The sequence below is a fragment of the Rhinatrema bivittatum genome, chromosome 1 (genome assembly GCF_901001135.1).
Source record: "Rhinatrema bivittatum chromosome 1, aRhiBiv1.1, whole genome shotgun sequence".
NCBI lineage: Eukaryota > Metazoa > Chordata > Amphibia > Gymnophiona > Rhinatrematidae > Rhinatrema > Rhinatrema bivittatum.
In genome coordinates this window covers 340,029,971-340,047,887 of record NC_042615.1, presented here as the reverse complement: position 1 = coordinate 340,047,887, position 17,917 = coordinate 340,029,971, and the positions used below count along the sequence as shown (strand labels likewise).

The 17,917-nt window shown below is 43.8% G+C and overlaps 1 protein-coding gene across 1 annotated transcript in view; it reads right to left on the bottom strand.

Moving 5' to 3' along the window:
- Positions 1-17,917, bottom strand: part of LOC115095751 (vitamin D-binding protein-like) — a 174,646-nt gene that overhangs the window by 130,033 nt on the left and 26,696 nt on the right. The window lies entirely within an intron of this gene.

Below are 17,917 nucleotides of genomic sequence, written 5' to 3'. Positions count from 1 at the left end.
CCACTGCAGCAATTGGCCTTGGGTCATGGGTCATATATTGACACTCCCTCCAGAACCCACTAGGCACAGGCACTGAGTTTGGCCAGTAGGTGGCATTGTTATACAATGACTAAGACTTTCTCCATTTCTTCTGCAGTATCCCAAGCTGCAGCTGGCCCAAGGAGCAGAAGCCATGCTTAGGTATCAAACCAAGATCTTTATTTTTATTGCAGATTTATCGCCTGCTGCATAAGCATTAGGCAGTGTACAATATGAACATACATAAATTTAAAATATTGATAGTAATAAAATAACATAAAATACTAATTAAAATCAACAAGCATACAATCTTTCTCAATACTAAAATAATAAATCACACACAAAAAACTGTCCAGAAGTGCAATACCATCACTTGTATGCTTATCATAATGTGCATAAACCAGGACAATAACCTGCCTGGAATTTCAAAAGAAACAATATAATCAATCAAATATCTGTCTAAATAGAAATGCTTTTAACAAGGTTTTAAATGTTTTAGTACATTCCATCAACTGTATAACTTCAGGAAAGGTATCCAAAGTTCTGGAGCAATGACTGAAAAGGACCGTGCATGCTCCTCTGGTAGCAGGGACATCTAACAAACCTTGTTGGGAAAACTGAAGGGTGCAAATAGGATTGTAGAACTGTAATAAGGCATTAACCCATGGAAAAGAATTAATTCTTAATAAATTATGGACAAGCATTGCAATCTTATATTGGATGCAAAACTGAACTGGTAACCAATGCAGATTATACAAGATTAGTGTAATGCGATCTTCTATGATCTTCCTATAATAAGACAAGCAGCTGACTTCTGCAATAATTGAATTTCTCTCAAAGAAGAGACAGGAAGGCTGATATAGATGATATTACAATAGCAAATAAGAGAATTAATGCCCGCACTATGGATCAAACATTAATATGATCAAGAAGTGGTTTTAGTCCACAAAACACTGCCAGCTTCAAAAACCCAGATCTTACTACTAATCTGATATGCTGATGAAAAGATAAATTTGAGTTTCGCCTACCCCAAGAGTTTTTACAGAGAAAGTATTTGGAACTGTCAATCAATGACAGTTGAAACTGTCAATCAATGATGACACTGGCTTCACATTAGAGCATTAGAACACAATGATCTCTGACTTCGAGACATTAAGAGTGAGTTTATTGTGAAAAAGCTATTTTGTAATGAATGACAAACAGAGCAAATCCTACTTTTCAATGAAAAATTGAATATTGTCTGCATAAATTCTTTAACCCACACAAAGCCCTGCTAACAATTTATATACTGGTGCCAAATAGATATTAAATAAGGTAGCAGAGAAGGGGACTCTGGTGGTTACAGAATACCAATGTGAAAGTTCATTCCCCATCCTAATCTGATGGAAACGGTCAACAAGGTAAGATCTGAACCAATTCATAAAAACACCCAAGACCCCGCACTCCTCTAGTCGATAATAGAAGAATGCGGTGATCAAAGGTGTGAAATGCGGCAGAAATGTCCAATGTAACTAGAATAAATCTTTTACCACTATCAAGACCTCTCCTAAAAGTATCAATTAATGAGACTAATAGGACTGCTGTTATAACTGAACTAAAAAGGATGTAAAATATGATATTTACTCAAAAAGTCCTTGAGCTGTTGCCATATTTGAGGGATTAAGCCCATGTTGTTACGCGTGCCGTCCGCAGCAGACCTGCGGCACGGCCCCCTCACCTTCTTACACACACTCCAGCTACTGGTTCCTCCTTGCTAGCGGTGGTGAGCCGCCAGCTCTGACCTCGGGCCGCCCCAGTGTCTCCGGCTCTGCCATAGTCCCCAGCGTTTCAGGTCAAGATGCCATTGCTCGTCGGGCCTCTCTGCGTGGCCCACAGAGAGACGCCACTGACCGCGCCGCACCCCTCCCTAGGCGCGTGCACGCGAATCACTGATCCTTATCAAGGGCCCGCCGCAGGAACCTGGCCGCGGCCCCGGATGATGACGTCAAACTCTTCAGTGTATTTAAACTCAGGCCTCACTCCATAACGTTGCCTTTGCAACAGGTCTCCTCACTACTCAAGTACTCGTTGCTGCTAGAGATTCGTCTCTATTCTTCACTCCTGACCCTCGTTCCTGGTTCCTGTTCTCTTCATTCATGCCCTGCCTATGCCTTGGATTGACTACACGAATATCGACCTCGCTTTGCCTGACTACGCTACAGCCTATCTCCAGACCCAGACCCATGCTACCCCCGACTACGCTACAGCCTTCTCCAGACCCAGACCTCCGCTACGCCCGACTACGCTACTGCCTATCTCCAGACCCAGACCTCTGCTACACCCGACTATGCTACTGCCTATCTCCAGACCCAGACCTCCGCTATGCCCAACTAAGCTACTGCCTATCTCCAGACCCAGACCTCCGCTACGTCTGACCAACACTACTGCGTATCTCCAGACCCAGACCCCTGCTACCCCCGACTACGCTACAGCCTTCTCCAGACCCAGACCTCCGCTACGCCCGACTACGCTACTGCCTATCTCCAGACCCAGACCTCCGCTACGCCCGACTATGCTACTGCCTATCTCCAGACCCAGACCTCTGCTATGCCTGACCAACGCTATTGACTTCTCCATGATCAGACCATTGCTTCGATTGACCAACACTATTGACTTCTCCGTGATCAGATCTCAGCATTGCTTGCCACGACTTCCACTTTGCCGCTGGCCCTGATCCAAGCCTGTTATTGACGCCTCTCCTAGTCTACTCCCTGGACGTGGACTTATTAGGCTTTGGCCTATCTTTGCTCGAGCGCCCTCTGTCAGCCTCTGTTCCATTGGTGCCCAAGTTCCAGTACCTTACCGAGTCCAGAGTAGGACTATGCCACCTATCATCTGCTGTCTCTTTGCTGAACCAGCCTTCTCTGATATCCAACCTCGAGGCCCACCTAAATCCTGCCGGCCCCGGCACCCAAAGGCTCCACCCGCAGGGAATGAGGGCTGGTATAGGTGAAGCTCCAGCGGCCTCTGCCTATCAGCCCACTCCACCTGCCGATGGTGGGGACCCGTAGGTCCTCGCCTACGGGTTGCATCAGCCCCACCTCTGCCTAATGGTCCACCTCCGACGCAGCACATGTTTCTTCAAAAGGGGTCTCACTGAGTCCTTTTATAGGGATGAAGGAAACATAACTTCAGAGAAAGATAAATTTACAATAGATGCCAAAGAAGGTACCAAGATATCTCTAAACGTTTTTAACAATCTGATATCACAGATGTTTAACAGAGACCTCAGATGCAGATAACCTTTCTAACGAGGTCCTAAAGAGATTCACTATGCTGTGGAATATCATTATACCAAATGAGAACAGATTTAAATATTAGAGATAAGTTTATCACTTTCTCTACAAAAAAATTCAAAAAATCATTACCACTCAACTAACTAGACTTATCATTGTGCCTATTGTTTGTTATGCTCAGGCTTGTGGACCCTTGGGCCGACGAGAGGATGGCATACCTTGTGGAGGATCCGTAGGTTCTCTCGTCGGGTGGCGAGGCAGAACAGAAGAGGAGAGCAGTTGACCCTCGGCACTGGAGACGGAGGAGGCTGCAGGCAGATGAAGAGGCTGGAAGAGGAGCTGTGACTTTACCCTTGGAAGTCTGTGGTCCCCCCAGGAGGAGCCCGTAGGAACCCAGACCGCTGGGATCTTAGGTGGACCCAGAGGAGTCGTGGTATCGGTGCAAGGGCTGACTGGAGCTTCACCCTGGAAGTCCGTGGTCCCCCCAGGAGGAGCCCGTAGGGACCCGGACCACTGGGAATTAGGTGGGCCCTTGGAGACGGAGTCCAGGAGCGGTCCAAGACTGAGTGCCAGAGAGTCGTCACTACCAGTCCGAGGTCACGCACCAAGGGATCACCATTTGCCAGTCCGAAGTCACACCAGAGAATCACTGCTTGCCAATCCAAGTTGCACACCAGAGAATCACCGTAAGCCAATCCGAAGTCAGGAACCGAGAAGATCAAGATGCACAAGGAACTCACCGAAGCAAGCAGACTAGACAGCACTGGAGGACGTTGCCAAGTCAGAGAATGAGCAGAGGAAGCTTCCTTTTATACTTCCCCTGCTCAGGCTGATCCAGGACAGGTGAGGCTTGTTAAAGAGATCAGGTCCCTTTAAATTTGTGAAGGGGGCATGGCCTCGCGCCTAAAGATGGCGGCAGCCATCTTTGATTTCCTCCGTGGAGGAATGGCTGCAGGAATGGCGCGGGGGAAGAGCAGGGACAGCTCTTCCCCTGACAGTCAGGACGGGGACCCGCGCCGGGGCACGGAGCACCCGGTCAGGGGTTTTCCCCGAAGCTGCCGCAGTGGGTCGCCGCCGCAGACGAGGTAGGGGAGCGAGGTCATGGACTCCCATGGCTGCAGGACACAACATTGTTAGCGATATCAGGAGTACAATTTAATTTCTGACCAGTCTTAAACAGTTCCCTGGGATTATGCCCAGCAAAGTGAATGTGTCTAGTAAAATAAGATTTTTTGGCTTCATTAACCCTCGTTTGGTAATCGGCCAAAATTGTTTTATAGATGCATAGTGAGTTGGCAGATCTAGCAACATGCCAGGCCTGCTTGCATATATGTAACAAATGTCTTAATTCAAGAAGACCAGGTTTCAACCGGCCAGCGGTCTTACCAGTACAACATTTCACAATCCTATGGGAGCAAGCGGACTCTTTTTCAGGATCTGTAACAATTTGTTAAGGCCTTCAAACTCAACTTCGATGAACCCAGCGGCTGGCCACAATGGATTTAGATCTCCTTCACCTTTGCCAGGGTTCCCAGATCCTGATGGACTATGAAATTGAGTTTTGGATCATGGCTATGAGGTTCAACTGAGGAGAGGATAGCTTCCATAGTATTTTCATGGAAGGGCTGTCTTCGTGGATCAAAGACAAGCTAGCTACCCACGAGTTTCCAGCATCCCTGCATGCATGGAGCTCTGCCCACCACACAGACCATTCTCACTAGCCCCACATTTTCAGCGTCTTCTCTCTTTCTCTTCCATAAACCTTAACCCTTGCCCCAGCACACCCAGAGGAGCCAATAGAACTTGGTCATGGGTGCCTCACCCCTGAAGTGAAGCTTCACCGACACCAGTTGGGTTTTGTTTCTATTGCGCTAAGACCAGGCACCAGCTCAAACAGTGCTTCCGAAAGCTGGGAAACTACCAAGTCTAGAATCTAGTGGGGCTTTAATCCTAGGCTTCATGACTCCGGCTTCTCAACTGACACTCACAGTGACCATTGTGATGGGCAACCAGGAATTTCCCACTTTAGACTCAGTTGCCAGGGAGAACTTCCTAATGAAAGCCCTCGTTAACCACTTGCAGCTTTCCACGGTGCTCCGTAAGATACCCCCCTCATCATTTCATCCATTCTTGGGGACCCTCATGCCACAGTGCCTTTGCACATATGCACCAGCATTCTACAAATAGAAAACATGATTCTCACATCATTGATAAAGCAGTACACCCAATTGAACTGGGTCTTCTATGGCTATAACTCCACTCTCCGCAGTTCAATTGGGCTTCAGCTGAGGAACTCTTTGCCATGACTCCTAATTGCAGGGAATTGAACCACCACTCTGTTTGCCTTTAACAGCCATTATTGTGGGGTTACCCCCATCGTATATTGACTACCCAAATATCTTCTCCTAAAAGGAATCTGAGACACTGCCCTCTCATAGAGTATTCGACTGTGCCATCGAACTGTTCCCTAATTCTAAACCCTCTCAGAGCAGGGTGTACCCATTGTCCATCCCAGAGAGCCAAGCAATGACAGAATATATCAAGGAAAACTTCACTGGGGTTTCATTTGGCCTTCTACTTCCTTTGCCAGGGCTGGCTTCTTTTTTGTCTCCAAGAAGGATGGCTCTCTATGCCCGTGAATCAATTACAGAGGGATAAATGTGATTACAAAGAAAGATCAGTACCTTATACCACTCATTGCTGAGCTATTTGACCATCTCCAAGGAGCAAGTGTCTTATTAAGTTGGATCTCCGCGAGGCCTACAACCTGATTCAGATTCAGCCAGGAGATGAGTGGAGGACAACACTCAATACATAAGATGGGACTATCAGTACCCAGTAATGCCTTTTGGATTATGTAACACACCCGCAGTGTTTCATAAAATGATGAACTAATCGGAGAAAATTCTTTTTCACTCAACGCACAATAAAGCTCTGGAATTTGTTGCCAGAGGATGTGGTTAGTGCAGTTAGTGTAGCTGGGTTCAAAAAAGGTTTTGATAGGTTCTTGGAGGAGAAGTCCATTAAAGGCTATTAATCAAATTTACTTAGGGAATAGCCACTGCTATTAATTGCATCAGTAGCATGGGATCTTCTTAGTGTTTGGGTAATTGCCAGGTTCTTGTGGCCTGGTTTAGCCTCTGTTGGAAACAGGATACTGGGCTTGATGGACCCTTGGTCTGACCCAGCATGGCAATTTCTTATGTTCTTATGTTCTTATGAATGAAATCTTCAGAGACCTTCTCTCATCTGTGTCATCATCTATCTTGATGGATTTCTCATTTTCTCTAAAGACCTTAACTTTCATAGCTGGAATTTACATTTAGTCCTCCAGAAGCTGTGAGTCAAGAAGCTATATGCGAAGCTAGAAAAGTGTCTTTTCGGAATGGAAAGTCTCCCCTTCCTGAGATACATCGTGTCCAGCAAAAGATTCCACATGGACTCCGATAAGATCAAAAGTATTCAAGATTGTCCACAACCCACGGGCCTATGGGTCCTGCAAAGATTCTTAGGCTTTGCCAACTATTAGCGGACTACTCTAAGATTGTGGCTCCTCTTATGGCTCTCACCTACAATGGAGCAGACCCAAAGGTATGAACTGCAGAGGCTATTATCACCTTCCAAGAGTTGAAGAACGCCTTTCTACAAAAGCTCTGTCTCCATCATTCTGATCCTACTCGACCCTTCATAACGAAGAAGATGCATCCACTCTCTGGGGGTAGGGGCAGTCAAGTCAATACTCAGATAAAGGCATTCTACATCCAACATCCATGCTCCTTCTTTTCAAGAAAATTGTCTCCTGCAGAATGCAATTTGGGTTTGGCGACAGAGTACTTCTGGCTGTTAAGCTTGCAGGGAACTCTGCCCACCAAGCAGACCATTCTTACTAGCCCCACATTTTCAGCGTCTTCTCTCTTTCTTGAAGGAACTCATTATTGCATTACTATTTATTGCATTACTATTTATTTTTCTTGAAGGAGCTCATCATTGCATTACTATTTACACCAATCATAAAAACTTTGAACATCTCCACCATGCACATCTAAATGCTCACCAGGCCCACTGGTCTCGATTTTTTGCACATTTTGACTTTGAATTAAGATACCAACCAGCCATCAAAAACTTTGAGCTAACGCCCTAACTTGATCCTTCCTCTCAGAAGATACTCCAGAGCCTCCCAAAAATATTATTGACCCCACCTGGATTCTTCTGGCCACTAACATGACTGTCCCACCAGGGAAGACAGTTATTCCATACAAACTCTGAGATAAAGTGTCGAAATGGTCTCATGACTCCCGTGTCACAGGTCACCCTGGATAAGCCCGAACTCTCACGATGCTCCAGCAATACTAATGATAGCCCCAGATGGAAAGAGATATCCAAGCCTATGTTGGCTCCTGTCCCACCTGCACACAGCAGAAACCTTTGGCAGGACAACCCTGAGGGTTGTTACAGCTACTGCCAGCACCCAGGGAACCCTGGACCCACTTATCCATTTGTTCATAGTGGATCTTGTCTACTTGTTCATAGTGAATCTTCCTTTCTCTAGTGGCTGCTCATTCATTTGGGTCATTGTTGACCGCTTCTCAAAGATGGCTCATTTCATTCTGCTTCCTGGACCCTATGGCCCTGGAGGTAGCCCGATTACTCATACACCGCACAGCCTGCCCCAGAACATTGTCTCAGACCAAGAGTCCCAAATTATGGCCAAATACTGATGCTCCCTCTGTAAAAAATTTAACATCATCTTGGATTATACAACAGCGTACCACCCCAAGCAAATGGACAGACCGAGCAGACCAACCACACTCTGAAGGGTTTTCTTAGGGTGTAGGCTAATGAACATCTAGACAATTGGGCCTCTGTCCTACCATGGGTGGAATTCTCTCACAACTCCCATATCTGCAACACTACAGGCTTGTCCCCCTTTCAAATCATATATGGGAAGCAAACATCACCTCCGTTGCTGTTCCATTGGCCGTTCTCTCACCCATGGCCCAGCTGACTGTCCAGGTGTTTCAAGAATTCTGGGTATGCATCAATGACATGCTCTCAAAGGCAGTTGACAGGGCCAAAAAAGCTACAGACATGCACTGAAGACCAGCACCACAGTTCAAGCTGGGAAACAAACTCTGGCTCAGCACCTGTCATATTTGGCTCTAGATCCCTCCATGCACCTAGCTCCCAGTTATATTGGGCCTTTTCCAGTTCTACACCAACTGGGTCCAGTAACTTACCATCTATGGTTATCTGCCACTCTCGGGATCCACAATGAATTCCATGTTTCACTATTAAAAACCCTAATCCTTTCTTGGCCCTCCAGAAGACCACCAAAAATCCTAGAAGTTTTTTCGGAGGACAGCATTACCTACCAAGTAAAGGAAATGCTAAACGTCAGATGACATGACAAGAGAGTACCTTATCTCTAGGGAAGGATATGGTCTGGAAGAGAACACATGGGAGCACCAGCATTTTAGATAAGACTCTCCTGAAGGAAATCCATGCCATGCAAGCCCATCCCACAGACCACTGCTCTTACCTCCAGAGCTGGACCTCAAAATGAAGCAGCCAACGCTGAGGGAGACCACCCGGGAAGCACATGGTGGACCATCATGCGATTCATCTGCCTCCTCTGCTGGGCTTTCCACTGACTCATGAGAGGCCCCTGAGCCTGACCTGCCATTGATGCTGCTCCTGCCTTAGGCCCCCCTAGGGGTGGGTGCCGATGGCATCCCTCTTAAAGGGACCACGATGGGAAAACCCTGGAGGTACCTGAAGATGAAGTCACCCACTGATGGCTCCTTGTCTCGGCAATAGGTCAACTCACTTGAGTAATGCTTTGCCATTATGTGCCTGGATCTTGATTCTTGTTCCTGGTGCTGGATTCCACTGTGTATCATTCTTGAGTTCCTGTGTCCTGTTCCTGGTTCTCTGGCAGTCATAAGTTTTTGTCTTCCTGGTCAGTCTCCCTCATTTGTCTTCAGTGTCCCTTTCTAGTTCCTGTGATCCCTCATCCTCCTTCATTCCTCATCTCTTCGGATTGGACTTCTGGCTTTGACCTCATATTGGACATTGATGCTGCTTGACCTCCGCATGCCACTGACCACTGCCTGTTTACCATTATTGAATGAACTCTGCCTGGCCCGACCTCTACCCAAACCTCAACAATGAGAGAACTCTGCCTGCTTTGACCTGCCTTCTTTGACCTGATTACCTGCTGCATGCCCTGACCACTGCTTGACCTGATTTAACTTTCCTTTACTATGCTGGCCTGCAACATCTACCACATGATGGATCTTCACTTCCACAGAGGGCTCAACCTAAGGGGAACAAGAGCTGATATTGTTAAAGCTCCAGTGGGGCCTCTGTTTCAGTGAACTCTTCCAGTCGACAGAGGAGACCTACAGAGTTACTCCCTGCAGGTTGTGTCAACTCCCCATCGGCCCAAAGGTCCACTTCTGCAACATCACCTGATTGAGATACTGCTAATAGAGCCAAGAAGACTGCAGATGCCCATAGTAGACCAGCCCCCCTGTTCAAAATTAGGGAGAAAGTGTGGCTAAGTACTTGGCATTTGTACCTGCAGCTCCCTTCTATGTGCCTAGCTCCATTTTACATTGAACCCTTCTCCATGTTCTGATAGTTGGGAACAGTCATGTACCAATTGAGAATATTTTCATGTATCGCTACTCAAGCCAGTGGTACTCTCATGGCCCTCTAGGGTAGCACCTGAACCAAAATATCTGGCTATCGATGGAGATCTTATACATGAAGTTAATGAGGTGTTGGATTCCCGCCCTAGGGGTAAAATATTTGAATACCTCCTTTTTGGAAGAATTACGGCCCAGAAGAAAATTTTTGGGAGCCAGCTTCTTGAGGACTTCCATCAACGGTACCCCAAGAAACCCAAAATTCTCAGGGAGGGGGCGTAAGAGGGAGGTACACTTATGATCAGTGGTCCGCAGGCTAGTCCTGCGAACCACCAAGCTCACCTCCCCATCCAGGCCTCCTCCACTGGCTCCCAATGCAGCGCAGTCTCTCCAGGCCTCTTCGCGGTAGCTCGCCTTCCTCCAACGTGGTGAAACACTGCCAACATTCTGCACAGCAGGAAGCTGCCAACACATGCTGGCCTCTCTCCTCCTAAGATGCACGTGCACCCATGGTCAGATCATTTAAAGGGCCAATGGTGGGAAAAGACTCAAGGCGCCTTCTGATAACATCACGTACACAGGGCTATACAAGGACCTTGTCAGCACTCCTTCAGTGCTTCAGCATCAGATCCCACTACCCTGGTGTAGAGCATGTTGCTACTGCATCTTGTAATCAGCCCAGCCTTGTTTTCAGCATATTGTCCAGCCCAGTCTTGTCTCAAGTGTCTTGTCTTCTGATTCTGTGCTGTCTTCTGTTCCAGCCCAGTCTTCAGTTTTCCTTGCCTTCTGTGCTTTTCCATGCCTGACATAAGAACATAAGAACATGCCATACTGGGTCAGACCAAGGGTCCATCAAGCCTAGCATCCTGTTTCCAACAGTGGCCAATCCAGGCCATAAGAGCCTGGCAAGTACCCAAAAACTAAGTCTATTGCATGTTATTGTTGCTAGTAATAGCAGTGGCCATTTACTAAGTCAACTTAATTAATAGCAGGTAATGGACTTCTCCTCCAAGAACTTATCCAATCCTTTTTTAAACACAGCTACACTAACTACACTAACCACATCCTCTGGCAATGAATTCCAGAGGTTAATTGTGCGTTGAGTGAAAAATAACTTTCTCTGATTAGTTTTCAATGTGCCACATGCTAACTTCATGGAGTGCCCCCTAGTCTTTCTATTATCTGAAAGAGTAAATAACCGATTCACATCTACCCGTTCTAGACCTCTCATGATTTTAAACACCTCTATCATATCCCCCCTCAGCCGTCTCTTCTCCAAGCTGAAAAGTCCTAACCTCTTTAGTCTTTCCTTATAGGGGAGCTGTTCCCTTCCCCTTATCATTTTGGTAGCCCTTCTCTGTACCTTCTCCATCGCAATTATATCTTTTTTGAGATGCGGCGACCAGAATTGTACACAGTATTCAAGGTGCGGTCTCACCATGGAGCAATACAGAGACATTATGACATTTTCCGTTTTATTCACCATTCCCTTTCTAATAATTCCCAACATTCTCTTTGCTTTTTTGACTGCTGCAGCACACTGAACCGACTTTTTCAATGTGTTATCCACTATGACGCCTAGATCTCTTTCTTGGGTTGTAGCACCTAATATGGAACCTAACATTGTGTAACTATAGCATGGGTCATTTTTTCCCTATATGCATCACCTTGCACTTATCCACATTAAATTTCATCTGCCATTTTGATGCCCAATTTTCCAGTCTCACAAGGTCTTCCTGCAATTTATCACAATCTGCTTGTGATTTAATTACTCTGAACAATTTTGTATCATCTGCAAATTTGATTATCTCACTCGTCGTATTTCTTTCCAGATCATTTATAAATATATTGAAAAGTAAGGGACCCAATATATATATATATATATATATATGCAAAAAAACCCCAATAACAAAAATTGTTTGGGGAAAAAGCACTATTGTATTCCTCATATAATTAATTTCAAAAATTCCATGATATCATAAATATAATTATGCTTTATTGAAAAATATATATTAAATATCAATTTTTCTATTTTTTATAAAACATTCCATCAATATAAAAGTTTTATATATTAAATTGAACCTCAATAACAATATCCACAATTATACCATCATATATTTGCCCTCTACTTTATACTACCTCTAATCTCAATCTGTCCCTCAAGTTCCCAAATAACACCAGAGGATGAAAATATTTTAATAATACTATTGGTCTTCTTATGTGGTAAACACCACTAGATCTATATAATTATTATTTAGAGACCAAGTCTATAAACCTAGAGGGCCATTTTCCAAGGAGTTACCACAGGTTCACAACATTTCTAGGGGGGGGGGGAGAGAGAGAGAGAGAGAGAGAGAGAGAGAGAGAGAGAGAGAGAGAGAGAGAGAGAGAGAGAGAGAGAGAGAGAGAGAGAGCGCCATGCTATAATGTCTACTCCCTAGACAACTATTTGTATCCCTATGAGAGGCCCACCTAGTAACTCGAGGTGGGGATTAGGTATGAGTGTAGGGGGTTGGGGGCCGCTTTCACATTCAACATGAGACGTACGAACAGAACAGTGGTCTCTTGTGAAGATTTGATGGCCTTCGGAGTGGGGAAACTCACTCCAAGATGAGATTTGGACAATGTTCTCTCCACCTAGCTTGTTGTTGCCCAGGTAGAGTGTCCATCAAGCTAGGTGGAGAGAACATTGGCCAAATCTCATCTTGGAGTGAGTTTCCCCACTCCGAAGGCCATCAAATCTTCACAAGAGACCACTGTTCTGTTCGTACGTCTCATGTTGAATGTGAAAGCGGCTCCCAACCCCCTACACTCATACCTAATCCCGACCTCGAGTTACTAGGTGGGCCTCTCATAGGGATACAAATAGTTGTCTAGGGAGTAGACATTATAGTATGGTGCTCTCTCTCTCTCTCTCTCTCTCTCTCTCTCTCTCTCTCTCTCTCTCTCTCTCTCTCTCTCTCTCTCTCTCTCTCCCCCTCCCCTAGAAATGTTGTGAACCTGTGGTAACTCCTTGGAAAATGACCCCCTAAGTTTATAGACTTGGTCTCTAAATAATATTATATAGATCTAGTGGTGTTTACCACATAAGAAGACCAATAGTATTATTAAAATATTTTCATCCTCTGGTGTTATTTGGGTAATTGAGGGACAGATTGAGATTAGAGGTAGTATAAAGTAGAGGGCAAATATATGATGGTATAATTGTGGATATTGTTATTGAGGTTCAATTTAATATATTAAACTTTTATATTGATGGAATGTTTTATAAAAAATAGAAAAATTGATATTTAATATATATTTTTCAATAAAGCATAATTATATTTATGATATCATGGAATTTTTGAAATTAATTATATGAGGAATACAATAGTGCTTTTTCCCGAAACAATTTTTGTTATTGGGGTTTTTTTGCATATATTACATGTAAGCACTATTAATAATATACAATACAATACATTGCCTTAGTTTTTGATTTCTTATATATATATATATATATATATATATATATATATATATATATGCTGGTACTATATCAGTGAAAGATTATAGTACTTTTCTATGTACTTTCATCGAGTGGTTTTAGTCCATGTGGTAGCATGTTTGGATGATTCACGTGAAGTATGACATTAGTGTGAGTATGATTTTAGGGGAATTAAGGTGGGTTTGAAATGGGTTTAAATTGGTTATTGGATACACTGTTATTGTATATGAGATTTGGAAAGTTTTAATGCTATCTATTGAAAAAATGGCGATAATAATAAGTGTATCTGTAAATGTTTTGTAAAGTTGTTTGTCATTTTGTACTTTTGACATTGATTATGTAATAAATATTTTTAGGAAGCAATGAAGAGTCAATTTTAATATGTATATTTGTTCTAAGAAATGTTTGTCACTATTTGCGTAGTCTCAGTGTGTTATATTGAGTTTATAGACCTTCCAGGGTCTATATTTCCCTGTTGACTCTTCTAAGGTCAGCAGGGAAATATGTGCTAGAGGTTTCCACAATAAGATTAGCTCGATTGGACATTACAAGGGACAGAGCATTCTCAATTGCAGGTCCACACTTTTGGAACTCTTTACCGGATTGCATCAGATTAATTGATAACATTAACAATTTCAAGAAAGCTGTAAAAACATATTTATTCAGAAAAGTATACAATCTAGACGAGATGCATAATTAATGTTATTGAGTGCTTGGTTTTTACATTCCGTCATGAGGTGTTATTCCTCTGCTTGTATTAATGTTATAAAGACAATAAGATTCTTTGTGCTTGTAAATAGATGCTTATCATAAGATTTACAGTACATTTTTTATGCACTATGTTTATTTAATTACAAATTTAAAATTTCAATATACATTATTAAGTAAAACAAGAAAAATACAATAACTGACACCATCACATTAAAGTAAAATTCAAAAGACTCCTGATAAAAATAAAATAAAACTAAATTACAGTAAAAGAAACAGTAATATTAAAACTGATCACAAAGGCACTTTAAGATATTTAAAATGCCCAGTGTGTGTTCTTTTGTAATCCACCTTGTAATATCTTTGTGAAAATGTGGACAATAAGTTTTAATAAATATCAAGTATATGGAGAGGGGACCAAAATGGTAGCCTGACCTGGACACGCTGAGGCTTCTCTCTTACCTTCCAATTCTTTGAATCTTTTTCCTTGGAAAACGCCACCTAAAAGGAAGGGGAAAGGTCATTTCTATCCCTACAAGACAGAGTGCTCTCTTAGACAGCAGTCTATAACACCTTTTGTGTCCAGAATTCCTGCAGTGTTGGGGAACTGCAGCGGCACCATTGTGGTCTCAGGCGAGGGAGCGCTTGAATTGCCAGGTGAAGAAACATCTTTGAGTCCACTGGATCTCTGAGCCCCACCGTCGGAGCAACATGATGATTCAAGTGGGCTGCATGTAATGAAGTCATCAACACTTCTGTGCTGAAGGAAGCCCATGCTATGACGGCATTTGGAGCAGCTTCTGCTGTTTTGGAGGAGCTGGAGCACGAATTGAGGGGAGAATTCCAACCTTCCCTTATTGAAACTTCAAATAAGGTTGGTGTCATCTCTGCTGCCCCTATACCAGCTTTGTTGCAGAGGGATGTAACTGTGTTTCCCTCCTTCTCTGCAGCCGGGACCTCCAAACTCGCAGTGGTGACGTTAAATTCTTTGTGGGACTTGATCTCTATTCATGGAAATCTAATAGCTGACTACTCTTCAAAAATTGCTTCGCTATTTCAAAAGTTTACAATTTTCAAAATCATGTGGAGCAATTAAAAGAACATAGCAATAGAATTACAAAGCTGAAAAACAAGGTACAGGGCCTCCGGTCTCTTAATTTTACTATGGTGCAAGAGCAGGGATTCCTTTCCAGGTGGATTGAGTACAGGGAGAACTGTGAGAGAAATCTTAATCTATGTCTGCTTAATTTCCCTCAGGTGGTTGTCAAGCCTTTTTGTATGATACTTTAAAAAGTTTCTTATTGAAATTCTATATATGTCTGAAGAGACTATTTGCTCCAGAATTCATTTGCTTCCTTTGAAATGTGTAATTTGAAAACTTTTTTTGAAAGTTCTAATGTAGTAGTCTCTGAGCGTATAACTCTATTGGTTTCTTTTGTCTCAGAATTTGATTGGAATCATGCTATAAAATTATATTTTCAAAATTTGAATGTTAATTTTCTAGGACAGTCCATGATAATATTTCCTGATTTAGCCAGGGCCAGCCAGGAAAAAAGGAAGGCTTTCTTCACTGTGAGATCAGAGGCTTTAGCACTGGGGGCTTCTTTTTCATAAAGATATCCATGTAAGTGTATCATTAAGTATAATTGAGATTGCTATGTTTTTTGTTTTTTTTTACCACTGAGCAACTATGTTCTTTTTTAGATTCCAGGAATGTGATCACTGAATCCCAGTCTGAGTCACCTAGAGATACATAACGGGCCAGATTTCCAAGGATTTACGCGAGTAACCGGTCATATGCACGCCGGGCCTATTTTCAAAAGGCCCGGCGACGCGCATAAAGGCCCGGGAGTGTGTAAGTCCCAGGGCTTGCAAAAAGGGGTAGTCCCGGGGCAGGGAGGGGGCGTGGCCAGAGGCCTCCGCACGGCCGCTGTGCCAGGGATCGCATGCCGGCAGTTGGCCAGCGCACTCAACTTACTTCAGCCCCAGGGCTGAAGTAAGTTTGGAAATAAAGAAAAACAAAGAAAAAGGTAGGGGGGAAAGGGCGGGGGAGGTGAGATAAGGGAAGGGAAGGTGGGGTGGGGGGTAGAGAAGTTCCCTCCAAGGCTGCTTCGATTTCGGAGCAGCCTGGGAGGGAACGGGGGGAAGGCAGTGCGGCTCGGCGCGGGCTTGGCGCACACAAGGTGCACAATTGTGCACCCCCTTGCATGCGCCGATCCACGATTTTATAACATGCGCGCGCGCATGTTATAAAATCGGGCATACATGTGCGCGCGCCAGGTAGCACGTGCACATGTACGCCCACGCGCAGGTTTGAAAATGTACCACAGTATGTTTATTTTGCAGGATTTATCATGCTGTTCTCCTGTTTATTACTGCTAGCTCCTTCTTGTTACTATGGAATAGATGTTGAAGGATGATATTTTGTATCTTATTTCGTTGTATATGAAGAGCTCGATATTCAGCCATATCCAGCTAAGTAACTTAGACACCTATAACACGTCCAGCTAAGTTACAAGGGATATTCAGCGACATGGCTATGCCTCTGAATATCCATGTACCAATCGCTCTATGACTCGTCTAATTTATCTGGTTAACTTAATCCGATAAGTAGCGCTGCCTTGATCTACCCACTATCTGCTGACTTTTTATTTTGCTAAAAGATAGTCAGATAAGTGACTTATCCAGCTATCTAGCAGCCGCTGAATTTACCTAGATACTTATCTGGCTATCGTGCGCTGAACTTGTTTTGAATATGCCACCCTAGATGTTTTATTATGTTTTGTTTCTGAATTGAACCCCTTAACGTGTTTCTACAAAGTTTATTTCTAACTTTGTAATTTGTAAAGTCTATAAATAAATTTAAAAAATATATCAGGTACAGAGTCATATTATTTGCCAGTGGATCTTCTTTAATTGGTTTAGCAATGAGGAGTCCTATTTTTTCTCCTCAGGTTCCTAATAGAACATCCATCATGGTGCTTTGTTTGTGACCTACAGCATGGGCACTATATATTTAGGAAAAGAATTGTAAAATAGAAATGTGCAGTCCAAAGTTTTGTTTTGGTTCATTATTTTTTTAGGGGGAGGTTTTATTATTGTTTGTTTTAATATTTATTTTGTTTCAGTTCATTTGCCAAACCAAAATAAAGATTAACCCCTGCCAAAAATAAACAGACGAAAAAAAATAAATAAATGGAGCATCCCAGGCCCCAACTGCTTCTTCCTGGAGCTTCTTAGGGCCTCCCTGACCCCTCACCCCACCAAGACCAGGACTAACCAGCCAAGCCCAGCTTCCCCCCAGAAATCAACTGGGGTCAGGGACCTCTTAGACCCTCATATGACCCCTTCCATGGGAGTTTTGGCAGAAGAAAGGGGCAGGAACATTCCCCACTTATTTCTGTCCACCGTGCCTATTTAAAAATGGATCTCTGCCCTGAGACTGGCCCCAAGGTGACATAAAATGGGTACCATAAATATATGGCCATAAAAGAAAATGGCACCAGCCAGCCCTTAGACTGGCTCTGTTGATTTCTGGAGGGCAGAAGAGGAGGGGGGGATTGGTGTTCCCCGACTGGGCTTGGTCAGCCCAGCTAGATAGGTTAGGGCTTGACATCTTTGCAGGGAATGGGTGAACAGAGGGGCCAGGGAAGGCCCTGGGAGACATTGGAAATGGCAGAAGGAGATCTTGAGGCACTATGGGAGGCTACTTTCTTTTTAAACAAACTGAAAATATCAAAAGAATTTTGGATATTTTTGGGGAAGACCATTTTCAGTTTGTT